At 36.8% G+C, this 27,765-nt stretch overlaps 1 protein-coding gene across 1 annotated transcript in view; it reads left to right on the forward strand.

Moving 5' to 3' along the window:
• Positions 1–839: 839 nt before the first annotated feature.
• LOC114358236 (putative ferric-chelate reductase 1 homolog) overlaps positions 840–27,765 on the forward strand; it is a 49,818-nt gene continuing 22,892 nt past the window's right edge. Inside the window, exon 1 of the mRNA XM_028312128.1 lies at positions 840–1,152. The gene's annotated coding sequence lies outside the window, so the exon portion shown is untranslated. The remainder of the gene's footprint in view (positions 1,153–27,765) is intronic.

The raw sequence follows: 27,765 nt of genomic DNA on the forward strand, positions 1-27,765 counted from the left end.
GAATTTTCATTAGCTATGCAGGCATTGTAAAGACACGGTATATTTAAAATTTCATTCAATTTGAACCAGTACTTTAAGAATTATAACGGGTCAAAGTTACTTAGTTTTGTCACTCACTGACTCACTGACTGACTCACCGATCATCAAAATTCTAAGGCACTTCTAGCAGACCTAGAAGCTTCAAATTTGGAATATAAGTAGTGTTTGGTGTATGAATCAAGGAAAAACTAAAATATTTGGGGGCACGGTAGTGCAACCGCCAATTTAAGTAAAATTTTTCAATTTCGGTCCAGTTTTCTAGATACATAACTGCTGTCTACAAAATACAAAAAGAAATGAGATTTGGGGGCACGGTAGTGCAACCGCCAAGTCGAGTAAAATTTTTCAATTTCGGTCCAGTTTTCTAGATACATAACTGCTGTCTACAAAATACAAAAAGAAATGAGATCCCATCAAAAACAATACTTGTCAAAAAAACCAAGTCTCGCAACTCAATTGTTCTACGGTAAAAAGTTGTGAGATCCATGTAATACCAAGTCCAGGCCAGGAAATCTTTAACGTTTTACATTAATATATTGACTTGGCCATCGCACTAAATAATATAATTTACACGTGTTTTCATGCGATGGCCAAGTCAATATATTTATGTAAACGTTANACAATTACTACCAAGACAGCTTTACAACGTCGCGTAAAAACCCACGAAGTAGTACTAGCTCATCAGACTATACATTTTTATTGGAAAATAGTTCTTATTCCAACTACATAAGATGCTGCAATGTTTGGCTTCACGTGATGTCCATATTATGACTAACGGCATTCGTTCACTCACCTTCCCGCGTCATTCACTCCGCAGTCCGCGCGCACCTGTCCCCAACACTAAACGTGTTCTATTTTCAAAAGTTCGAAAACTTTTATCCAAACTCGAAATTCGAATTGAATGTGAAACTTTTTAGTGTTGTTCAGTTGTTTTTATTTTTAAAAGTGCGTTCGGAATAATTGAATTTTGAATAGAAAATAAAAACTTAGTAACTGTGGATCGTGAGAAATAGTGGTTTTGTGAAATTAAGCATTTGGTTCACGGTGCAAAAGAAACTTGGAAGTAAACAACGAGTTCCTACAAGGAGCACAACCTTGCATGACCGGTTTTTTGTGAGTATCAGAAGTAAAAGTTTAGTTTGTGAGTGGTTAAATAACTATAGGCATAAGAAGGTCGCGTTCTCTTACTTTTAATTAATCATTTTAATTGAATCGTTTGCATGAGAGATATAGCTGAGATTGTTTTCAAAATGGAGTATAATAACAAAACGATTAGCTAATATTGTTTATGGATCAAGATGAACAATAGTAGATTATACAACGATCTATGACGGTAGTTTTATTAAATTGAAGCTAAAATTTGTTATTTATTTGTGATCTCTTTATAACGCTTAGTTAAAACACTGTTAATGGTTGCTGGTAGATAATACCTCAGTGCATTAAGCTTACTTTACCTTAAACTATGCAATACGTAGTGCAAATGCAATTAAAACTAACCAAAAATGTTCTTGCTAAGATAAATACCAGTAATAATTAATTTTTATAATTATGAACATTCCATATTTAATAATCCGTGAAGAGTAATTAATTATAAAACACATTAAATTTTAAATATTATCTTCTAAAATTACGAATTCACTTAAAATAAAATAACCCTGCCATTGATTTTTTTGTAAACAATTTGATAATAATAAATAATGTAATACTTAAAACATCATAATTTAGCAATTAAAATAACCAACTTTTCATAACTAGTTATCTGTTTGCCTCTGGCTTTCTTTGCTTGCTTGTATGAATTATATTCATATATATTAAGTAGTTAGGTACTACGAGTATAAATCAATCGTAATTATAAAAGTATTTAAGTACCGACGAAGTGTGTCATTTATTACTACTAACTTATTTTAAATTATGAAATAATGAAACTTTCCAGTAAAAAAATGCATTTCAAAAGATACCGATGACTATTATCATTTTAATAAAACAGTTTTTATTTTCTTGTTATTTATTTTACTTGAAACTTAGGTTTATTTCGTTCTATAGGTACATAATATGTATATTATTATCATTGATTACTTTTTCTCTTATAATAAACTAGCTTTTGCCCGCGGCTTTGCACGCGTTGAATTTTGTCTGTCACAGAAAAACTTTACCGCGCGCGTCCCTGTTTCAAAAACCGAGATTAAAACTATCCTTATGTCCTTTCCCGGGACTCAAACTATCTCTATGCCAAATTTTATCAAAATCGTTTCAATGTTTCACGCGTAAAAGCAAGACAGATAGACAGACAGAGTTACTTTCGCATTTATAATATTAGTATAGATAAATGAAACATACTAAGCAGTACTGTGGCAGTACTTTTTAATTAGGAATCGGTAGTTTTATGACTTGTGCAAGTGCGTAAAAGCTATAGTCCTTGCCTAGTGCCGCTCCTCCCATAGGTACCTCAGTCACTGACTTAGTTATGCCACAAGTTATGCGCTAGTTGTGGCTAGAGCTATATTAGAGTATATTGGAATATTTAATACAGATAACAATGCCTGAATTCTAATAAATACGAGGGCGGCACTGAAAATTTCGGGAATCAAGGAAGTGAAACAACATTACTATTTAAAAATGTATTTATTGCTTTTTAAAGTATTCTCCGCGAAATTTGACACATTTTTCCATACACGAAACCAATCATTGAAGCAACCATTGCATTCGGAAGTTTGGGTCTCCAAAATGGCCGTTTTGTAGGCTTTCACAGCTTCTTCAGGTGATGAAAATCTCTGACCATGCAATTTATTCTTTATTTTAGGGAAAGTATAGAAATCATTAGGGCTTAGGTCAGGGCTGTACGGCGGATGGACTAATAATTCTATGTTTTCTTGCTCTAAAAACTCTTTTGTTCAGTGCGCGGTGTGAGAACTCGCATTGTCGTGATGGAGGATGATGCGGCGGTTGCAGTTCTCTTTACGGAGTTCAGAAACGACCTGTGGCAAACAAATGCTAGNTAATTATAAAACACATTAACTTGTAAATATTATCTTCGAAAATTACGAATTCACTTAAAATAACCCTGCATTGATTGTTTTTTTATTAAACAATTTGATAATAATATATAATGTAATAAAACATTATATAATTTAGCGAATAAAATAACCAACTTTTCGTTTGTCTCTGGCTTTCTTTGCTTGCTTGAATAAATTATTATTATATTCATAGAAATTAAGTAGGACGAGCCTACCTATAAATCAATCGTAATTACTTATAAAAGTATTTAAGTACCGACGAAGTGTGTCATTTATTACCTACTACTAACTTATTTTAAATTATGAAATAATGAAACTTTCTAGTGAAAAAATGCATTTCAAAAGATACCGATGACTATTATCATTAATAAAACAGTTTTTATTTTCTTGTTATTGATTTTAATTGAAACAAATTTTATTTCGTTCTACTCGTATAATTATAATGTACTTATCTATCACTTTTTCTCGTATAATACATAAATGAAACAGACTAGGCCCAGTTTTTTTATTCGTAGTTAAAATAGTAAACCTTTAGTACCAAAAAACCAATAGTCTTTGACAGAATGTCAAATGACAAGTGGTTAAAATATCAGAAAAAAATGTTTTTCGAACAATGGTTAGCTTGACTGTTAGTACCTACATTTTTAACTATTAGCACATGAGTAAAGATTTTCTTTACTCATGTGTAAAGATTTTCTTTACTCATGTGCTATTAGTTTACATTTTGTTACTATTTAACCATTAGTAGCAAAATGTAACAATTAGTTAGTTAACTATGAATCTAAAAACTGGGCCTAAGCGGTACTTTTTAATTAAGAATCGGTAGTTTTATGACTTTTTGCAAATGCATAAAAGCTATAAGTACTTAGGTGGAGCGCTTTTAAGATTGCCGTTCCCATATCTCAGGCACTGACTTAGCGCTACACCTCTAGTAGAGTATATTGGAAAATTTAATAGAGATAACAATGCCTAAATTCTAATAAATAAACACTTGGTTGAAATAAAATAATAGTTATCAAGCCACCTGCTAAACGTCAGTAATGTATTGTCAAAATGTGTGTCATTGACACACGCTAAGCGAAGCGTGAGCGTGACCAAGGCGACCTTAGTTGATAACTTAGGTAAGATTACAAAAAGACAAGAAAAAAACAGTTTGATATCTTTGTGCGAAGGCGGTGGAGTGTCACTTAACTATTTATTAGATAATTCAATGATGCCATAAAATGAGACGTACACTGCTGGACTAAAGCCTAAGAGACACGGCATACACTGCAGACTTTTTGTCAGCCCAATAGTTTGGTCGTGCTTTTAATCAGTATGAACAAGAGTAGATTGTTTGATTGGTCCACAACGCCGGTCGTGAGGTGGAATTGTGTAAAGCAATCGTTATGATTTTACAGTTCATCATAACGTACGATTATTCTGTCAAACGCTTTGTTTATCTGACTATCGTACGTTATGAACTGTCAAATGATTACGATTGCTTTACACATTTCCACCTCTGAACTGACTGCATTCATGTGCTTCCTGCAATCTTCACTAGATTGTTGGTCTACCAACAACACTACGTCTTCCAGCCCGTGGTCGCCACTTGAGAACTTTTCTGCCCCAATGGCCATTCGTTCTAAAAGCTATAGGTATGCCCTGCCCACTGCCATGCCACTATGTAGACCAATTCTGCTGCCTATGTCTTACTGGGAACTTTAGTACTACTGTTCTCCTTATCTATACTAATATTATAAATATGCGAAAATAACTCTGTCTGTCTGTCTGTCTTTCTGTCTGTCTTGCTTTCACGCCTAAACCACTGAACCAATTTTGATGAAATTTGGCATAAAGATAGTTTGAGTCCCGGGAAAGGACATAGGATAGTTTTTATCCCGGTTTTTGAAACAGGGATGCGCGCGATAAAGTTTTTCTGTGACAGACAAAATTCCACGCGGGTGTAGCCGCGGGCGGAAAGCTAGTATCAAAATAAATGTAAGATAATATAGAGTCATAACTATTGCAAAAAGATTTCGTTTCATAAAATCCTGCGACCGACAGTCGCATCACCCTATCAGAAAAATTTTAAATTCTTGAAGACGTTTTTCCTTTTAGGAAGTGACTAAGTAAAGTATCGCTTACCAAATTGGTGGAAGAAATAAATAAGAAAAAGCTGTATTTCGAAGGCTTTTCCGCAAATAAGTAGGCATGCAAAAACGCGGAAAGATCTTCAGCATTGTGAATGCAACCTTCAAGGTGTATTGACGAATTTCTTCCTTAATTTACTTTTTATTCAGGATAATATTAATTTTGGGCTCAATGCACAATCCAGCACAAAATAAAGTTAAATTCGTCAAACACTCCGAGTCTATGGTAGGATTGGTAGGAGTGGGTTCACCACAATAGCTTTTTATTTTATGTTTTAAAAATGCACGTGGAAAGTCCATTACGAAAAGTGCAGACATGTACTGCACTTTTCATAATGGTTCCAATTTTCAGTTCATAGATGACGCTATCCTAAGTTAATTCTCGGTATCATTATGATTTTTCTAATGTTTTGCTTAATTTGTTATTAAACTTTATCAGCCTACGGAAGTTTTCTTCTTTAACTCATGTGTGTGTAAAACAATGATCGAGAAGTGGTAGAGAATTAAAAAAATAAAAATAAAACCTAAATAAGTCGCTACACTATAAGTTAGACGTTTGTTTTGCTATCACGTCCCACATTAGGGTCACATTCCGTGGTCGTTTGACCATAAAACGTGATGCGATTCAAGGACTACCACATCGTAAAGGCACCAGCTTAAGGCAATGCATTACAGTCTAAAACTGCATCTGTTTTGAAGCCTGATAAACTGACACAGTAAAGATTTACAGTAAGTCATTTGATATACCATTTCGATAGTTTTTTTTTTACCTTTAACTGCTTTATACAATAACTGTGCATGCCTGGCAAGCGAAAGGTCGTGAGTTCGATTCCCGCCTTAGGCAATTCGATTTTTTCAAGATATTTAAAATTAAGATTGAGATGCATCTCATAATGATAAAAATTAAATAACTATGCATAACCCATTGAGATGAGATAGCCCATTTCATCATCATTTAAGCCATAGGACGTCCACTGCTGAACATAGGCCTCCCCCATTTACCATTTGGGACAAGCAAGGCAATTTAATTTAAAAAAGTTTACATAATACATCATCATCATCATCANCCACGCGGGTGTAGCCGCGGGCGGAAAGCTAGTATCAAATATGTAAGATAATATTGAAAAAAGATCGTTACATAAAATCCTGCGACCGAACTACAGTTGCATCACCCTATTAGAAACATTTTAAATTCTTGAAGACGTTTTTCCTTTTAGGAAGTGACTAAGTAAAGTATCGCTTACCAAATTGGTGGAAGAAATAAGTAAGAAAAAGTAGTATTTCGAAGGCCTTTCCGCAAATAAGTAGGCATGCAAAAACGCGGAAAGATCTTCAGCATTGCGATGCAACCTTCAAGAGGTATTGACGAATTTCTTCCTTGATTAACTGTTTTTATTCAGGATTATAATTTATAAATTTTGGGCTCAATGCACAATCCAGCATGGTGCCAAGCCTCAGGCACCATTATGGTAAGTGCAGTACATTTGAACATATTGTTAGTTTCAATATTTTCATTCATAGATGGCGTTATCCCGAGTTAACTCTCAGTATCATTATGATTTTTCTAATTATGTTTTGCATAATTTTATTAAACTTTAGCTTAAGGAAGTTTTCTTCTTTAACGAGTGTATTTTTTTATATGTAAACTCCAGCAGTAGACGAGAATTAAAAAGATAAAGAGACGCTAACATTAAGGCTGAGTTCACCACCTTTTTTTAACCGTGACTAACAATAACCGGTGCTTTTTGTATGTTATTTGACAGAATTTTGACGTTTGTCAAAGTTAAAGTAAGATTGTGTAACTCAGCCTTAAAAAATAAAACCTACATCAGTCTATACCTACTTTAAGTTTGACGTTTGTTATGCTATCACGTCCCACATTAGGGTCACATTCCGTGGTCGTTTGACCATAAAACGTGATGCGATTCAAGGACTACCACATCGTAAAGGCACCAGCTTAAGGCAATGCATTAGAGTCTAAAACTGCATCTGTTTTAAAGCCTGATAAACTGACACAGTGAATATTACCAGTAAGTCATTTGATATATACCATTTCGATTAAATAGTTTTTTTTACCTTCAACTGTATAATATACAGTTATTTTCTTCAATAAGTTAGCATGCCTGGCAAGTGAAAGGTCGTGGGTTCAATTCTCGCCTTAGGCAATTCGATTTTTTCAAGATATTTAAAATTTAGATTGAGATGCATCTCATAATGCTAAAAATTAAGTAACTATGCATAACCCATTGAGATGAGATAGCCCATTTCATCATCATTTAAGCCATAGGACGTCCACTGCTGAACATAGGCCTCCCCCATTTACCATTTGGGACAAGGCAATTTAATTTAAAAAAGTTTACATAATACGCCATGAAGAAATTGAAGAAAAATACTAATATCATGCATGATTCATATTTCTGGAGTAGGTGACAGCCTGCCAAGTGCCAAGGTTAAGTAAGAAACGTAATAACATTTTCCGGCGCCTACTCCAAATCTAAATAATATGCTGAGTCAGTTCTGGTCACTTAATGTTGGTCACTTACGTCAATACTGTTTGTGGTTTACTAAGTAGGTATACTGTTATTATTCACTATGTCCAAACTACTCGTAAGTTGATACAAGTTACGCGTGAGCTATATGAATGTGGGTGTCACAACGTTCTGTCGTCATGATGACTCGCAGACGGTGGGGCAGACTCGTGACAAATGTGTTAATCATCTATATTTGTAGGAAAACAAGGAAACAATTTGATTTTATTTTTTTGAGCCGCTGTTCAAGTTCAATGCAGTCCTAGTACAGTATCACTTTAGTTCTTTTACGGATCTCCTCATTTCTGATTCGATCTCGCAAAGAAACACCGAGCATAGCCCTTTCCATAGCACGCTGTGCAACTTTGAGTTTTAGTATAAGGCCTATTTATCATCATCATCATCTCAGCCATAGGACGTCCACTGCTGAACATAGGCCTCCCCCAATGCTTTCCATGTTGCCCGGTTGGTAGCGGCCTGCGTCCAGCGCTTTCCTGCTACCTTTATGATGTCGTGATAGTGAGATTCACCTACTGCTATTTATTCACTGTGTCCACCAAAGTAAGTTGTTAGAAGTTACGCGAGAGCTGTGTGAATGTGGGTGTCACAACCAGTTCTGTCGTCCATAGTCATGACTTGCATAGGTGGGGCAGACTCGTGACAAGTGAATTAATCATCTATAGTTACATATTTTGCGGAAAATAAGGAAGAATACTATGATCTAAGCCTAAGGCATTGGTTCCCAAAGTAGAAGATTTTTAAGGGGGGGCGCGGGCCATCTGTGTACTTAAGTATAAAAAACTTGCGACCGCTGAGAGAATTCATTTCAGACTGCTCAATGCTACCAATAAATTAATAATCTTGACTGTAGGAGGGGGGTGCAGAATTTTTTGTGTGGTCGAAAGTGGCGCGTCTCAAATAAGTTTGGGAACCAATGATCTAAGGTTTCCAGAAGTAAGACAACCCATAGACTAAGCATGACCTAATGTCCGCTTATAGTTTGGTCCGGCTGTTAATCAATATGAGTATGTAATGAAAGTGCGCCCATTAGGGCTGATTTCTACGGCAATCCAGTTCCCGCATTTGGTCGGCCGATATTTATCAACCAAGTGTATGATCTGTGGGGTCTCTTATTTGCTGGGAACAAGGAAACAATACGATATAATCCAAGGTTTCCGTATAAGTAAGCCATTCGTGATTGTTGATAAGGATCGGTCAAGAAATTATGGGTTGGGTAGGTACGTGAAATAGCTCGCTTTTTATAACTGTCGAAAATTACTTTGAACCCTAATTACCAGGGTGAATTTCCAAAAGATAATGGATTTTTCCTCACCTGTACAAACTTGGATTATCAGTTTATCATCATTGTGGTAGGTCTAGGTCTCACTGGCCTTAAACTCTTATAAAGAGAGCCAGAAGGAATCCAGAAGGAAGAAAAGATTTATTTTATCTTGAGGGCGAAGACGACTGAAAACTTAGTTCGTTCAGTGCAGCCAAATGATGTCCACAGCTGGACAAAGGCCTCTCTCCCCAAGGATATTCATAAATTCTTATTGGTCCTGCTTAAGAACTTACATTAAAAAAATTGTATTTAGTGTTTCTTACGGTTTTAAAACTAAGTAGGTAGGTATCATTACAAGGCAGTTTTTTCCCAAAGTGTGAATTCGTTTAACACTCGCTCGTTTAATTGTATTTTTTTACATTCTTATGTTAATCATGGTGTCACTGTAACTCTTGAGTCACGACAAAATTCAAGTAGGTGCTAAGTAAAACTTGAAACATATTTTTTTTTACATTATCATCTTGACCATGCCTTTTTGTCTAATTTGATGCGTTGTTATCATCATTTGTTAGCGCGTTTTCACATTCCATTCAAACATAATTATCCATATTATTTATTCATCATCATCACAATCATAATCATCATCAAGCCTTCTTTGACCAATTAGAATTCGGCTTTCTTTAACTCCTCATCATCTCCCTCTATTTTGGGATATCAGCATCCATTTACATATTCCCATTTTGGCCTGTCACCTTTGATGTCATCATTCAGGGTAGGTACTAGGTATATCTGTGGTCTAACATCAAAATCAATAGAATCAAAAACTTTTTTTTCAATTTAGACCACAAGTGGCACTTATGAACGTCAAAATATACTTAGTAAATAAAAAAGGTAGCCCTTATGGGGCACTTTACATGTCTCCACAGCTTTTGGGCCCTACCAGCGCTTTAAGACAAACATATGGCAAGTGCTGAGAAGAAACGCCGGAACAAACCGGTCATATTATACGTAAGCCTATTAAATTAGTTCATCGTCATCATTATTTAGCCTATTACAGTAGTAGACTGTGCTGTGGCCTTCCTAACTAATATAATAATATCCTCTAAGGAACACCACAATGCACGAATATTTTAATAACAAAGTTCCAATACCAAATCTGGCTTAGAATTCCATACACAAACGCTAAATCTAAACGTGCGCACGCGCCTGTATTCATGAAGAGAGAAAGCAGCTGCCATCTTGCCATTCACAAGTACTTACTAGTATTGATGAGGCATTGTCAAGATGATCGATATTAGAGCCTAATACTACGGTATTAGAATGCAAAATATTACTTACATGTACTTTACTGTAAACGAAAACTGTGAAAGTGTATGTAAACAAATATTACGTGTGTTGTGAAATCAATTTTTAGCATTGTAATCTTTTAGTTAAAATTATGTAATTTTGGGTGCTTTCTTCTGAAATCGTTGGTATTTTCTTAGGGAATAATCTTCTTCATTTCATAAGTAATTATTATTGTACTCAAATCTAAAGGTTTTAGTTGTGATTACAAAGTTTTTAATTCATTATAGTAGAGACGGATATGACCAATTCATTTTATTTAGCTGTGCCATTTAAAATAATAATTCGTTTCATTCGACACAATTTATTACTCATTAAAACAATGCAACAGTGTTTCTACTGAAAATGTAATTTTCTTGAAATTCCATTTCATAAAATAGCATTTTCATAGACAACAAAAGTTGTAGGTATAATTACAATTTGATATACGTCCTTGTGAATTTTAATCTGCTTAATTATTTATTTATGCACACTTATTTAATTCATTCATTCAGAATTTGTTATCAACCTTGCTCTAAGAGCTCTATTTTGACTTTAAATGACATTCATAATTAATTTATAATTACTAACAACCTTGCAGATGTCATTACGAAAAAAAATTAAAAATGAAGGAAATAACGCATAAAATGCGATTAAATTGCGTATCGACATTTTTAATGGCTGAACCGTTCTAACCTACATTTAATGTCTGCTTTTGAAACACTTACGCACATAAACACAAAACTTAATACAGTTTTCGGCTAACACATTTATTGCGTAGTCATGTCGATCGATATTCGTGGGAGAAAATATACTGGTCATCACAAAAATCGGCCCACCTACGTTTTACAGGAAAACTCGTTTCTACTGACACAATCATGGTGAACAATATTGGTGTTATTTGAAAGCCCAATAAATATTATTATCCTTAAACAAAAACACATTTAATTTCTTAATAAACGATTAACATAAACGCGATATACAATAAATGTGACTTGAAAAAAGACCTCACTTTGGGCTCACCTCTGGGACCAATTTTTATGGTTATAAAACCAAATAATGATCTCACGTGTCCTCTTTAACAGATGGATAGCGATTAATCCCAACTTAACAGTTTGTTATAAATAATTAAATAGCCATAAAAGTTGGCTCAAGCGTAACTACCTATTTTTTGAAGAAGTGACTCTGGATTCTTCTACAGACACATTTTTGGGGTAAAAACCTTTCCTTTAATGAAATGAAGTTTAGAACTAGGCTTTTAAATGGTGTCAATATTGGTGGGAAGTGGGGATGCATACGTTTGAAAGTGCTTGTCGCGGGAGGGTCGATTTTTGTGATGACCAGTGTATTTAAAACGTCATCATCATCATCTCAGCCATAGGACGTCACTGCTGAACATAGGCCTCTCCCAATGCTTTCTATGTTGCCCGGTTGGTAAACGTACCAAGTCGCAACCAAAAATAGTCACTTCAATACATTTTGGGTTCGTGAACTCCGTCCATTTTCATAAAATTTTAAACATGAATGAACGGTAGAGTCGTGACTCGTGGAAAAATAATCTGTACAGTCAGCGTCATATAGTTCGTGACACCCAAAGTAGCTATAGAGTTGGCAACACATCTTTGTTACAATTGGAATAAGGTTGTGCGGAAAACACAGCGTGTGACGTCATCATAAAGGTAGCAGGAAGGCGCTGGACACTGGCCGCTATCAACCGGTCAACATGGAAATCATTGGGGGAGCTATGTTCAGCAGTGGACGTCCTATGGCTGAAATGATAATGATGATGATGTATTGTTAACTTTTTGGCCACATGTCACGAACTATTGACGCTGACTGTGCCTAAATAACTGTAGCAGAACACTCTGGTGCGATTTTGCATAAAAAAGTGCTGTCTTTTGTGCCAAAATAAAAAACAACTACCGTGACATCCAACGAATATTAAACTGCATAAATCACGTCACGGTTGACGGCTTCGTCTGCCGTGTTGTGTGACCACGAAGCGTTTTGATTTGGTGCGGCTCAAATATAAATAATGGGACTGTTCCCACCTCTCGTTCCCATCGCTGTAACTCCTGTGTCGAAGATCTCATCATTTCAGACGTCCTCTGCTGAACATAGGCCTCCCCCAATGATTTCCATGTTGATCGATTGGTAGCGGCCTGCGTCCAACGCCTTCCTGCTACCTTTATGATGTCGTCGGTCCACTTTGTTGGTGGACGTTCACGCTGCGTTTTCCGGTACGGTCGAATATCAACTGATTACCAACAAAAACCGAATCAGTACAACCCGGTCGAGTTAACTAAGTAGGCAGCCGTGACGTCACATCGACGCTCTGGTACGAATGCGCGGGTGAGTGCGAGGGAGTCACATTCACTCGATCGGGTTGTCAAAGTCATAGTCAAAATTCCTTTATTTGCATGGAATATTAAAATAGTGCTTACAAATCGTCAAAAAAAAACGAATAAAAAAGCCTTCCACATGTCTCATAATCTTTTTGCCTTACCAGCCAGCTTCGAAACCAACATTTAGCAAGTGCTGAGATTTAAAAAGGCCGTTATAAAGGCAAAGTCTATTCCAGTGAAAATCCTGTGCCGCTATGTGAAATCCCAAAAAAATATTTTTGAAAAGAACGAACACTTAATTTTTCCCTTATTTAAATGACACAAGCAATATCCATAGGAGCTTACGACGGTTCATGAAGTCTGACATCATAATACCTAAGTCATTTGTTACTAACGACCCACACCATAGAAGTGATTGATGATGTTACGTCATATTTAAAAATGGCCCTGCCGACCTTGCTTAGTAATTGCCGTTTAGGTCATATATTTTACTAGAAGTCTAAAGACATTAAAAACCTAGAATAGATTGCATTTCTATTAGTTTTCCTTGTCGGTCTTTAAACGTTTTTATCATTAGTGATGACGTCAGCTACTTTAATATCATCATGGGTAGCTACTCGTTCATTCTTTCATTCGTTTCAGCCAAATGACGTCCACTGCTGGACAAAGGCCTCCCCCAAGGATTTCCTCAACGACCGGTCCTGCGCCGCCCGCATCCAGGTACCTCCCGCGACCTTCACCAGATCGTCGGTCCACCTAGTGGGGGGCCTGCCCACATCCACATCTTACGTGGTCACCACTCGAGAACTTTTCTGCCCTAGCAGCCATCACCTCTATGGGCTATGTGCCCAACCCACTGCCACTTGATTTCAGCAATTCTGCGGGATATGTAGTCACTTTGGTTTTTCTTGCGGTAGCTACTCAGTTGGAAACTTGGAAATAATTAGAGGACCAAGCAATCAAAATTATAGTTATCCTTGAAAATGATTATTCAAGGAAGTTATTTGGGTGCCTTTTTTGCGAGCTCGAAACACCAATGAGGATATTCGTAGAAACAATAGTACCTAGTTAGTATGGTCAGAAATTATGGAATTGCTTGCTACACAGTGGTAAAGGTACAGAAAGATCCTGAGGTAGAAAATCTTGGATCGACGTCATTCATTTATTGATATGATCATACGATACTTACTGGTCCCAGTTTTGACGCTACTTCTTTTCAGTTTTCGCCTATTTATTGTTCCGCAGTGGTTGGGTTACATAAATACCTACTGGGACGTTTAAAAACACTTTTAAAAGGCTATAATTGCAGAAAATAACTGGACAATTGTGGCATGATTGGGACGGTCACCCATCCACTATTGACCACAGCAATGGTTGCTTTACATCGGTAATCACACCTCCGCCTCATCGATTAAAATAATAAGTAAATATTAAAATGAACTCATTAAGTAGTTATGACTTTGAACCAGCGTTACGAGGTAATATTCGGCATCTGACCTTTGAAGAATGATTCACCGTGAAACAATGGCGTGGGAGAGTGGCGCACTTGTGTTGGTTTTGTGGTCGGTCTCACTGAGATGCTTTGATGGTGTCTTAAGGCTGCTCTTGGCGACAAATTATGTCCAAAACTTTTAAAGAAGTGTCCTAGCTTACAGAATTGACAGTTTTAAAACATTTTTTCTATTTACGAAACTACGAAAGTGTCTCTTGAGACAACGAACATCAGGCCTCCCCATTCCCAACAATACGATTTGGCCAAATGGGTGTGTTAGGCCAAGTCCTCCATTTTCCTAGGAAAATTATAGTAACAAATTATCTGATAATGATGTTAATGATCTCCCTGGAGTTATTTCTACTTTATTTTTCAATTATTGTGTTCAAGTATCAGCTAAATGCTTACCTCACTTATGACTGCTTATGACCAAAGCTGCAATAGGTAACACAGCCGAAACATCATGTAAAAAATGCAGAGTTTAAAACCCATTTCTCATTTTCGAATGCTCAGCCACAGCATCTAAGTGAGGCATGCCTTTTACTATAATTTGTTATGGTTAAACGGCGTGTTTTTGTTTTATTCTCTCGTAAAGTTTATGTCGTGGAACTAAGACGCAGTCACTGCAGTCACGCTATGAAGGCGTAGGCATATAAGAGTTGGTACTTAGTCTTGACCTACTTTGACACAATTAGCGATCTTGACACTACAATAATTGATCGAAGTAGATTTTCTGATCTTATTAGATTTTAGAGACTGCGATAAGGACCTTCTGAACTAAGCATAACATTATGTTGACTAAATTAGTAAGATTTAGTAAAAATTATTTTCAGTTTTATAACGCCTTAAATAAAAGGACTCCAGCATCATATTATTTGCGAAAACAAAAGCGCTACAAAAAGTTGTGGCACAATTCCGATATGACTTTAGTGCGACTTGAGCGCGACTTCAACGTGATGGCAATGCGATGTGATTATTCGAACAGAAAATTACAAAAGATAATTAAATAGGCACAGCACATAGCTAATTGAGTTATTTTTTGAGACTGAGAGTGCTACTAATATAATATTTGGTATCAATAAAATAGGTCTCTGAGCATAGAAAAACAAGGAAATTATAATATTCATACCTTTATGCATTTAGTAACAACAACACGTCACCGGTTTTGCAAATACGAATCAAAACACGTTAGTGACTAGATTTGTTATTGTACGTTGAGGAAATGCAACAATTTTTCAAGCTCAATATAGGTGATGTGATTCTTATAGCAAACGGTAGTTAATTGTGAATATGGAATGGCATAAAATAAACAGTCATAGGAATGTAGGTAACTAACTAGGTACTAACACGTTTATACTCGTAGGGTTATGTAAAACAAGAGAAAATACACACTGGTCACCGTTACTCGTTGGGAAAAATCTATATATATAAAAGAAAGTCGTGTTAGTTACTCCACTTATAACTCAAGAACGGCTGAACCGATTTAGCTGAAAATTGGCAGGGAGGTAGTTTAGAGCCAGGAGAAGGACATATACTTAGGATACTTTTTATCCCGTTCGAAATTAAAAAAAAGTCTGCTTATTTATTGCCATTAAGGCGGAACAAAGTTCGCCGGGTCAGCTAGTACTGAATAAACTTTTTACACTGCACCATCAAGGCACTATCAGCACACTATAAGTCTTAAACTTAGGCAAAGATTTTAAGTGCCATAGGTCTTTACAGTCAATGAATTAACTTTTACAATCAAAAAATAAATGGACCCATGGTTTATTGATACCACTATTTCGCAAATATAGTACCTACTTTTAAGTAAGACTCGACGGACCGACGACCACAAGAAGATCCTACTTCCCAGTCTTTCAGGAGGAAAAAAAGCAGGAGATCGTATTTTATGGTAATCCTTCCCTCTACAAACTTTCGTCCTGATGATTAAACGGAAAGAAAAGAAGATTGAACTGAAATAGGCTGAAATGATGATGAAGATACCAATGAATGAGTTAATCCTCATAAAAGTAGCAGAAAGGCACTGGATGTAGGCCGCTACCAACCGGAAACCATTGGGGGAAGCCTATGTTTAGCAGTAGACGCCCTGTGGCTGAACTGAAATGATGATAATGATGATATGAGTAAGGTAATCCATATTGAAGTCACACCGTTCCATTCAGAAGCATTTCACATGCAATAATATAAGGTTACCATGGAGAATGCATTGATCGTGTGAAGTTCGTCGCACTGTTTCATTGTAACATTTAATAATTGCCACGTCAAATAGAGCGTGACATTGTAATCGCGTTTTACAAATTTCTTTGTTTAAAATACGGCTGTATTAATTAATTTACAGCTATGAAATGGTTTTGGTCGTTTAAGGATTCTATCAGATTTGTGGTAAATTCGGATCATAAAAGGAAACTGAGTAATCAAGTATTAACCACAATTTTGTAGAAATAACTGCATATCTATTTATTCAAACCAGAGTTTAAGGAAATCCTTATGAAAACTAGGTACCTACCTACAGTCAACATTTTTGTTGGAAATTAGCACTTATTGCAATTACAAAAGATACTAGGTACATTGTTTACTTTTCGGTAACCATGATTTGATTGATTTGTCACCAGGAAATTAGTAATGCTAATTTCCTGTAATTAAACAAGCTGATAAAGGCGACTAAGCCAGTTTCTTAGTTACTTCTATTTAGCATCAGAAAACATAATACCTATATTTTTTTTCGAAGTCTATACCACATAAGGCAAGATGTATTTGGAACGTAGGTACACTGAAAGGGGCCTAGTACATACTAACTAATAAAAGATATCATCATCATCATCATCATCATTTCAGCCATAGGACGTCCACTGCTGAACATAGGCCTCCCCAAATGCTTTCTATGTCGATCGATTGGTAGCGGCCTGCGTCCAGCGCTTCCCTGCTACCTTAATACGCTGTCGTCGGTCCACCTTGTAGGTGGACGTCCCACGCTGCGTTTTCCGGTACGCGGCCTCCATTCCAGAACCTTTCTGCCCCATCAGCCGTCAGTTCTGCGTACTAGTTATGTGCCCTGCCCATTGCCACTTCAGAAAAAAGATATGAAAATATCAAATTTTCTTAATTGGGACGTGTTTATGTACTGTTTAGGAGGTATTTATCACAGACTTATTATCTCAGAAAGGGATCAACACCGTATCGCCTTCCGCGAGCTGTCATCACCTTTCGCGCGCTATCAACCGTGAGGCGAGGCGTTTACGTTACGGTGCGGATAAGGTGTGCGTTGCAGTATGGTGTTTCATACAAAGAATACTGATCGCCTCGAGTTGATACGGTTACAATCCGTTTCCTGGTTGAAAAATGTGCGTCCTACGAGACAAACTGAACTTCACTGGTTGAGCTTTTATTGGCGGTCAAGCTGTAGATCCTGGCTACACAGGAGTTGCAGCGATGGGAACGAGAAGTGGGAATAGTCCCGTTAGTCTTCATAAAAGCACTTCATCTAAAGTGAGGCAATCACGTCGTACATTTTTTTTACGTTTCACTTTGTCAACTGTCAGAACGTATGGGAAAAACTAAGAATGAGTTGCACCGCCTAACTTTAATTGTAACTTATAACCGGTGTTTTTAGCATGGAGTTTGAGAGGTTTTTGACGTTTGTCAAAGTTAAAGTAAGATGATAAGATTCAACCCAGCCTAAGCCACTGGTCCAGTTTGGCCTCACTTCATGCGAGCAAACCCGCGGTTAAAGGCTACTAAATAGCGTGTTTCGTCAACGCCTACTTAAGAAAGGGCACATTCGTGTCGACCCACATAACTCCGTTTAATAATTTACATTCCAAGGAGGTTTCCTTAGCCTGTCCTAGTTAATAGAAATCGTTATAGAAACTTAACACGAAAACTTAATCGTTGAAATGGTTCAATGAACGGTAGTAGGTACCTATTTATGTTTTAGTCTGAAATTGGTTGAAATTTATTACAAGAAGCTCACTTCCACCTTCGGCCTGATCATCACTTACCATCAGGTGAGATACAGGCCAAGAGCTTCCTCGTTGTGGATAAAATAAAAATAATCTGTCATTTTCAGAGAAAGTGATTTTTCTGCTGTACCTACTTACCTATGACCCACGTCAAAATCTATCTATGGGCTTCTGTACTACCAAAGAATACATACAAGGTATGTACTACTAACACAAACAAGTCCACNAGCTATGTCCCCTAGATGGGGCAGAGGGCGTCCACAACAGTCCTCCATCTCGTTCGGTCTTGAGCTTCTCGTTTGATCTCGCTCCAGGTCTTGCCGATCTTCTTCGCCTCGTCCACTACAGTGCGCCGCAAAGTTTGCCTGGGTCGACCACGTTTGCGCTTCGAAACCAACATTTAGCAAGTGCTGAGAAGAAAACGCCGTTTTAAAGGCAAAGTCTATTCCAGTGAAAAGTGAGGCTGCAATCCTGTGCTCCAAATCCCAAAAAAAAATATTTTTGAAAATAACGAACACTTCATTTTTCCCTTATTTAAATGACACAAGCAATATCCATAGGAGCCTACGACGGTTCATGAAGTCTGACATCATAAGTAATACCTAAGTCATTTGTTACTAACAACCCACACCATAGAAGTGATTGATGATGTAACGTCATATTTAAAAATGGCCCTGCCGACCTTGCTTAATAATTGCCGTTTAGGTCCTATATTTTACTAGAAGTCTTAAGACATTAAAAACCTAGAATAGATTGCATTTCTATTAGTTTTCCTTGTCGGTCTTTAAACGTTTTTATCATTAGTGATGACGTCAGCTACTTTAATATCATCATTGGTAGCTACTCGTTCGTTCTTTCGTTCGTTTCAGCCAAATGACGTCCACTGCTGGACAAAGGCCTCCCCCAAGGATTTCCTCAACGACCGGTCCTGCGCCGCCCGCATCTAAGTACCTCCCGCGACCTTCACCAGATCGTCGGTCCACCTAGTGGGGGGCCTGCCCACACTACGTCTTCCGGCCCGTGGTCGCCACTCGAGAACTTTTCTGCCCTAACGCCATCACCTCTATAGCTATGTGCGCCAGCCACTACCATCGGGTTATAATGTAGTCTCTTGGTTTTCTTGCGGTAGCTACTCAGTTGGAAATAATTAGAGGTTCAAGCAATCATAATGATATTCTTATCCTTGAAAATGAATATGCAAGGAAGTTATTTGGGCTCCTTTTTTGCGAGCTCGAAACACCAATGGATAGTCGTAGAAACAATGGTAGTTAGTATGATCAGAAATTATGGAATTGCTTCCTACACAATGATGAGGCACAGAAAGATCGTGAGGAAAAAATCTTTTCGCAAAGCAAGTGTATCTTGAGACCTTATGATGGCCTTAAGATCTTAGATCGACGTCATCAATATTGATAGTATGATCAATACGATACTGTTCCCAGGCCCATTTATTGTGCCGCAGTGGAAGGGTTACAGAAATACTTGGACCATTAAAAAAGCACTTTTTAAAGGCTATTTTAAGAAAATAACTGGGCAAGGCATGATTGGAACGGTCACCCATCCACTATTGACCACAGCAATGGTTGCTTTACATCGGTAATCACACCTCCGCCTCATCGATTAAAATAATAAGTCAATATTTAAATGAACTCATTAAGTAGTAATGACTTTGAACCAGCGTTACGAGGTAATATTCGGCATCTGACCTTTGAAGAATGATTCACCGTGAAACAATGGCGTGGGAGAGTGGCGCACTTGTGTTGGTTTTGTGGCAGGTCTCACTGAGATGCTTTGATGGTGTCTTAAGGCTGCTCTTGGCGATGAATAATAGATAAGTTCTGGAGTGGAGCCCAGTACCGGAAAGCGCAGCGTAGGACGTCCACCCACAAGGTGGTAGCGGGAAGGCGCTGGATGCAGGCTGCCACCAACCGGCCATTGTGGAAATCATTGGGGGAGGCCTATGTTCAGCAGTGGACGTCCTATGGCTGAAATGATGATGATGATGAATAGACAAAAACTTTGCAGATGTATCTGCTCTATTAGTTTACATACGCGGCAGTTATAATACTTTTCTGCTTTAACAATAGTTCAAGTGGTTGTCGTACTGGAGTGCCTTGGTGATATCAAATCTTCAGTCTACTATTAGCGATGAATAATAGACACAATTTTTGAAGAAGTGTCATGCTCTCAAAGCTTACGTAAACGACAATTTTCTGCTGTCCTCGTAACTATCTAAAAATAATGACAAAATTGATGTCGTAAAGGCGACTGAGGGACAAATATGCGAACATCAGGCCTTCCCAACCCGTCTGGCCAGCGTAAGGAGTGGCCAAATCCCCTATTAGATTCTGGTAATTTAGAGAATCGTAATCCTGCAGTGGAGACTAAAATTTCGGGTTATTCCGTATTCGACCCACGACAACTCAACCCACTCATTATTTTTCCTTACTCAACCCAATTTTGTTCCTTACTCTACCCACAACTAATTTTAAAATTTATGTTCCTTATTCACCCCAAAAACATTCCTAGCTCAACCCATTTTAAAACCACTTAAAAAATTTAAGATTTTTATGTACGGTCAGAATAAAAATATATTTTTTAGAAATTTAAGTTCAGTTAACTTTTGTGTTAACTGAAAGATCGTTCTATTAAATAAAACTGCAGGAGTTCTGATACAATAATACTTATATATTTGAAAAACGTTTTTCACAAAAGGACACAAATCAAATAATATTAACTAATTAGAATCTACCATAAATCCACTATAAATCTACTATAAATCAAACGACAGTGAGTTTTTATTATATCAGTATAACGAAGCTATGGCGTATAATTTTATCCCCAGACACTAGTTCATGAATGTACAAATATTTCAAATATTTTAGTTTTTTTTTCAAGCGACTAGATGACAAAAGTAAAATAATAAAAGTATTCATGTGTACAGCTAATCCCGCGGTATAAGTTTTGAGCCTCTTAATTTGTTTATGTATTTACCTTAAAATAAAATAAAATCTTTGATATATTTTGTTAATCAACATACTCATTTATCTATCATTTTTTCATGTAGGTGTTTTTTTTATATTTTTTTATTTAATTATAAATAAATGTACTCATACTAGTATGTATTTACCATTATTAAATTTTTGAAAAAACAGTAAACGTTGTTTTGCTATCCATGCTTATTTTTGGTATATTTACTTTGGGTTGAGTAAGGAATGCATTTGGGTAGAATAACGAAATTATGTAATAGGTTGAGCTAGGAATACTAATTTGGGATGAGTGAAGAAATGGGTTGAGTTGTCATGGGTCGAATACGGAATAACCCAAAATTTCGTATCCTTCCCCCTAGATAAGTGGCAAATCGTGACATTTGCAATTTCGAAATGCTTTCGCTCCAACGTCTATTACTTCGCTCCCTGAACGGATTTCAGTTTTAGGAGCGATCAAAAGTGCCACTTATTGTGTGCCCGATGATGATTGTTCAAGTAGCAGCTGAATGCTTCCACAGCATCTGAGTGAGGCATGCCTTTTACTATAATTTGTTATGGTTAAACGGCTTGTTTTGTTTTATTCTCTCGTAAAGTTTATGTCGTGGAACTAAGACGCAGTCACGCTATGTAGGCGCAGGCATAAGAGTGGATACTTAGTCTTGACCTACTTTGACACAATTAGCGATCTTGGCACTACAATTGATCGAGTTGGATTTTCTAATAGATTTTAAAGACTTTGTAAACTTTCAAGCTTACCTACTTGTACCTACAGTACAAATCGATACCTACTAAAATAGCTATGTTCTTATGTTGTCAGCAACTTCGGAAAGTGGAGCCCACACACACGCACACAAGGAAAATTGCGTGGAATTTTTAACTATTTACAAACAAAACTCTAAAATTGATTTGTTTAAGTCCATTACATCTATACTAATATTATAAATTCGAAAGTAACTGTCTGTCTGTCTGTCTTGCTTTCACTCCTAAACCACTGAACCAATTTTGATGAAATTTGGCATGGAGATAGTTTGACTCCCGGGAAAGGACATATGATAGTTTTTATCCCGGTTTTTGAAACAGGGACGCGCGCGATAAAGTCTTTCTGTGACAGACAAAAATGCACGCGGGCGAAGCCGCCAGCCGCGGGCTGAAAGCTAGTTTTCAATAATTCAAGGTGGTTATTATTTCAGAGACATTATAAATACTTGTATCAACAAATACTTAGGTCGCTCATAGCAAAACAAGGAAATTAGCATAAAATTCATACCTAGTATTTATTTATCTAGTGATTTTCGTAATAACAACACGTCACCGGTTTTGCAAAAATGAATCAAAACACGTTAGTGACTAAGATTGTTATTGTCCGTTGAGGAAATGCAACAATTTTTCAAGCTCAATAGGTGATGTGATTCCTATTGCAAACGGTAATTAATTGTGAATATGGAAAGGCATAAAATAAAGTAAACAGTCATAGGCTGGTTTTAGTGTCACGCGGACCGTCCGGTGCGCTCCGCACGGTCAATCTGTATGAACTTCTAGGGAGCGTTTTAGAGTAATGCGGTCCTGAGGAACCGCTCGCTCCCTAAGGCAGTTCATACAAATCGGCTGTGCGGAGCGATCCGTACTGACAGTCCGCGTGACACTAAAACCAGCCAGGAATGTACTAACACGTTTATACTCGTAGGGTTATGAGTAAAACTCGAGAGAATTAATAGTTAAAGTAAATCCTGGTTGAACATTTTACACGGCACCATCAAGGCATTAAAGTCTTTAGCTAAGCAAAGTTTTAGGTAGGTACTATGGATGACTTTACAATCAATCAATGAACTTTAATAAACAAACAATTTAAGGTATATTTATAACTACTTGTTAATTTTGGTAATCGTAGTGTATAAGGCGCTCTGATCGATAGACCGACGATTTTGAGAATATCTTTCATCAGGCAGTGCGCAGTGGCGTCGAAAAATGCGGGACATCCTACTTTATTATGCTCTTTACCCCAAAAAAGTTACAAAAGCGGGAGATTAATCTTTGTGACTTCACCTACAATAGGCTGAATGATGATGAAGATCAATGAGTTAAGACAGTAATCCTCATAAAAGTAGCAGAAAGGCACTGGATGCAGGCCGCTACCAACCGTCAATCTGGTAGGTACCTAACCATTGGGGGAGGCCTATGTTCAGCAGTGACTATGGACGTCCTGTAGCTGGTTGATTATGATATGAGTAAGATAATCCATATTGAAGTCACACCGTTCCATTCAGAAGCATTTCACATGCAATAATATAAGGTTACCATGGAGAATGCATTGATCGTGTGAAGTTCGTCGCACTGTTTCATTGTAACATTTAATAATTGCCACGCCAAATGGAGCGTGACATTGTAATCGCGTTTCACAAATTTCTTTGTTTAAAAATACGGCTGTATTAATTAATAATGCTAAATTTCCATCAGATTTGTGGTAAATTCGGATCATAAAAGGAAACCGAGTAATCAAGTATTAACTTAACCACAATTTTGTAGAAATAACTGCATATCCATTTTTTTAACCAGAGTTTAAGGAAATCCTTATGAAAACTAGGTACCTACAGTCTAAATTTTTGTTGGAAATTAACACTTATTGCAATTACAAAAGATACTAAGTACATTGTTTACTTTTCTGTAACATGATTTGATTGATTTGTCACCAGGAAATTAGTAATGCTAATTTCCTGTAATTAAACAAGCTGATAAAGGCGACTAAGCCAGTTTCTTAGTTACTTCTATTTAGCATCAGAAAACATAATACCAATTTTTTTTTCGAAGTCTATATCACATAAGGCAAGCTGTATTTGGAACGTAGGTACACTGAAAGGGGCCTAGTACATACTAACTAATAAAAGATCATCATCATCATCATCATCATCATTTCAGCCATAGGACGTCCACTGCTGAACATAGGCCTCCCCCAATGCTTTCCATGTCGATCGATTGGTAGCGGCCTGCGTCCAGCGCTTCCCTGCTACCTTTACGATGTCGTCGGTCCACCTTGTACGCGGCCTCCATTCCAGAACCTTTCTGCCCCATCGGCCGTCAGTTCTGCGTACTATGTGCCCTACCCATTGCCACTTCAGATAAAAGATATGAAAATATCAAATTTTCTTAATTGGGACGTGTTTATGTACTGTTTAAGAGGTATTTATCACAGACTTATTAACTCGGAAAGGGATCAACACCGTATCGCCTTCCGCGAGCTGTCATCACCTTTCGCGCGCTATCAACCGTGAGGCGAGGCGTTTACGTTACGGTGCGGATAAGGTGTGCGTTGCAGTATGGTGTTTCATACAAAGAATACTGATCGCCTCGAGTTGATACGGTTACAATCCGTTTCCTGGTTGAAAAATGTGCGTCCTACGAGACAAACAGAACTTCACTGGTTGAGCTTTTATTGGCGGTCAAGCTGTAGATCCTGGCTACACAGGAGTTGCAGCGGTGGGAACGAGAAGTGGGAATAGTCCCGTTAGTCTTCATAAAAGCACTTCATCTAAAGTGAGGCAATCACGTCGTACATTTTTTTTACGTTTCACTTTGTCAACTGTCAGAACGTATGGGAAAAACTAAGAATGAGTTGCACCGCCTAACTTTAACCGTAACTTATAACCGGTGTTTTTAGCATGGAGTTTGAGAGGTTTTCTACGTTTGTCAAAGTTAAAGTAAGATGATAAGATTCAACCCAGCCTAAGCCACTGGTCCAGTTTCATGCGAGCAAACCCGCGGTTAAAGTCTACTAAATAGCGTGTTTCGTCAACGCCTACTTAAGAAAGGGCACATTCGTGTCGACCCACATAACTCCGTTTAATAATTTACATTCCAAGGAGGTTTCCTTAGCCTGTCCTAGTTAATAGAAATCGTTATAGAAACTTAACACGAAAACTTAATCGGTGAAATGGTTCAATGAACGGTACCTATATTATTATGTTTTAGTCTGAAATTGGTTGAAATTTATTTACAAGCAGGTTAATTATAAGAAGCTCGCTTCCACCTTCGGCCTGATCTTCACTTACCATCAGGTGAGATACAGGCCAAGAGCTTCCTCGTGTGGATAAAAAAAAAAAACAAAAAAAAACTGTCATTTTCAGAGAAAGTGATCTTTCAGCTGTACTTACCTATGACCCACGTGAAAATCTATCTGTGCGCCTCTGTACTACCAAAGAATACATACAAGGTATGTAGGTACTACTAACACAAACAAGTCCACAAAATCTAAACTAAACGTATGAGGTTTAAGAAATACAAAATTAAATGACAATCGATTAATAAATTAGTAAATCGCGAGAGAAAACTGCTGGAATTTTTACATTTATCAACTTACTTGATCATAAAACTTTTTTAAAACATTCTGTAATCTGTGCATCATTTTCACAAAAACATTGATTCATCTCTTTTAAAGAAATAACTTACATCCATTGCCAACTCTCACTCATTAACACTTAATAACTACAATTAGATAGGTACTTAGTAATAACGTTATTTTTAGTTAATAATTGCAATTAACCTTAACCTGCGTTTTGATTGTAACATGATGAGTTATAAATAACGACCTACTTCATTCTATAAATAACTAGCTGACCCGGCGAACTTTGTTCCGCCTTAATGGCAATAAATAAGCAGACTTTTTTTTTTTAATTTCGAACGGGATAAAAAGTATCCTATGTCCTTCTCCTGGCTCTAAACTACCTCCCTGACAATTTTCAGCTAAATCGGTTCAGCCGTTCTTGAGTTATAAGTGGTGTAACTAACACGACTTTCTTTTATATATGTTACAGGAAATGTATGAAATCTGTCATTGTATACAATTCCTAGGAATTGTGTATAAGTCCTAAAATCACCCGGAAATGTGTGATGTAAATTATATTACACACATTTCCTAAACAGCAATCGGAAATGTAATTAAGATTTCAATAATTACCTACGAGTGGACATGCGGTTCGAGGGGAGGATATTGCATCATCCGATTACGCGGGGTCTCTATCGAATCGCCAAATTTTTTATACGCCTAGTTGTCTATGGCACACAAATTTTAAGCCTAAAATTTTTTTACACAAAATTATTTTTATTACGCCACTTTTTTTTCTCCCGAAACTTAAATGGCGCTACCGCGCCGCGGCAGCTGTGTATGTGTAAGGTCGCAAGTCTAACCTAACCTAACCGAGACTTTGTTATCCAGCTACAGGAGTACTAAAACCTTCATGTCAATAAAAGTTTAATAAAAGAGTTTTAAAATTAGGGAAAAACAAATACTTCAGCGTAATATGCGTGATGCCGAAAGAAAGGTATGCCAATAAATTTTAGGCAAATATTTTTTTCGGCCAAAGTATAATAGTGCGAAAACAACTGTCAGCAGGCTAAACAATAATAATAATTGTGAGTTCAAAGTACCTATCGGCCGATGTGGTTTGGCTAAATGAAATTTTAGGCGTACCGAGGGGCACCCGATCACGCGAAGGCGCTTGTGGCGCTTAGTTTTATACATTTCCTAATACAATATTGGAATTCTATAAAATTCCTAGGAAAAGTATACATTTCCTAGGATATGAGCGTATTAAAAAATCTCTGAAGCAATATTTTAAACATTTCCTAAATAGCTTCGGAATTGTATACATTTCCTAGGAATAGTATACAATTCCTAGAATTCATACATTTCCTGTAACATATATATAGATAATTAATTATAGTTTATTGAACGTTCTTGACATATTGATTGATAAAGTAGCTGATATCTTCAAAACTCAACTGAAGATCTATGATATCGAAATTTGTTAATAGATAGTTAAGTTGTTTCGTAAAGTCTAACACACTAAACTTGATAGTAATTTTACAAGATACTATCACAGATAACAATACTGGTACCTAATAAATACTATGAATAATTATAATCATTCATTTCATGTCAAATTATCGTTTTGAAGCTTAGTTTAAAAGGTATGGGAAACTTGACGAAAACTTATGTTTCAGGTATCCGTACCCTACATAAAGGTTTTTTCAGCATCTTCAAATCAGAGTTTCATAAATGTGTTTAGATTTAGAATAAAAACTTTGAAATCACATATTTGTTACAAAGTACCTTGCTATTGAATAACTGAAATGGTAAATTCATGAAAATTGAAGAAAAAATGGTAATTTTGACGATAAAAAGACCTAATGAATTTGTTAATCATACTGAGCAGAGACTTTGGTACAAGAATTTTATTGTTTTTGCTCTTTATGTTAATTTGTATTCCATTTTTAGTACTAAATAAATATTTTTTCTTTGTTCTTTATCATACACAATTTACTTAATACAGTTTTTTTAATGTTACATACTTACATGTCTCTCGTGCCATACTCCATTTTAGGTAACCTCATTCTGATTGACCTATCAGTTAACACATTGTTGGTTATTCATGATCTACACGGATATGTGAAGGCTTCGAACCGGTTGTCAACCTTGCGTTGTGGTTAGCATGGTCAGGTTTAATTTACCATTCGTATTAAACTTACTTAGACCAACACAGTTTCCCAAAAGGCTGTGTACAGTTACACGGGACTATTGCCACCTCTCGTTCCCACCGCTGCAACTCCTGTGTAGCCAGGATCTACAGCTTGACCGCCAATAAAAACCCAACCAATGAAGGTCAAG

Source organism: Ostrinia furnacalis, unplaced genomic scaffold (genome assembly GCF_004193835.3).
Source record: "Ostrinia furnacalis isolate ACB-3 unplaced genomic scaffold, ASM419383v2 OfSCF3798, whole genome shotgun sequence".
Classification (NCBI taxonomy): Eukaryota; Metazoa; Arthropoda; class Insecta; order Lepidoptera; family Crambidae; genus Ostrinia; species Ostrinia furnacalis.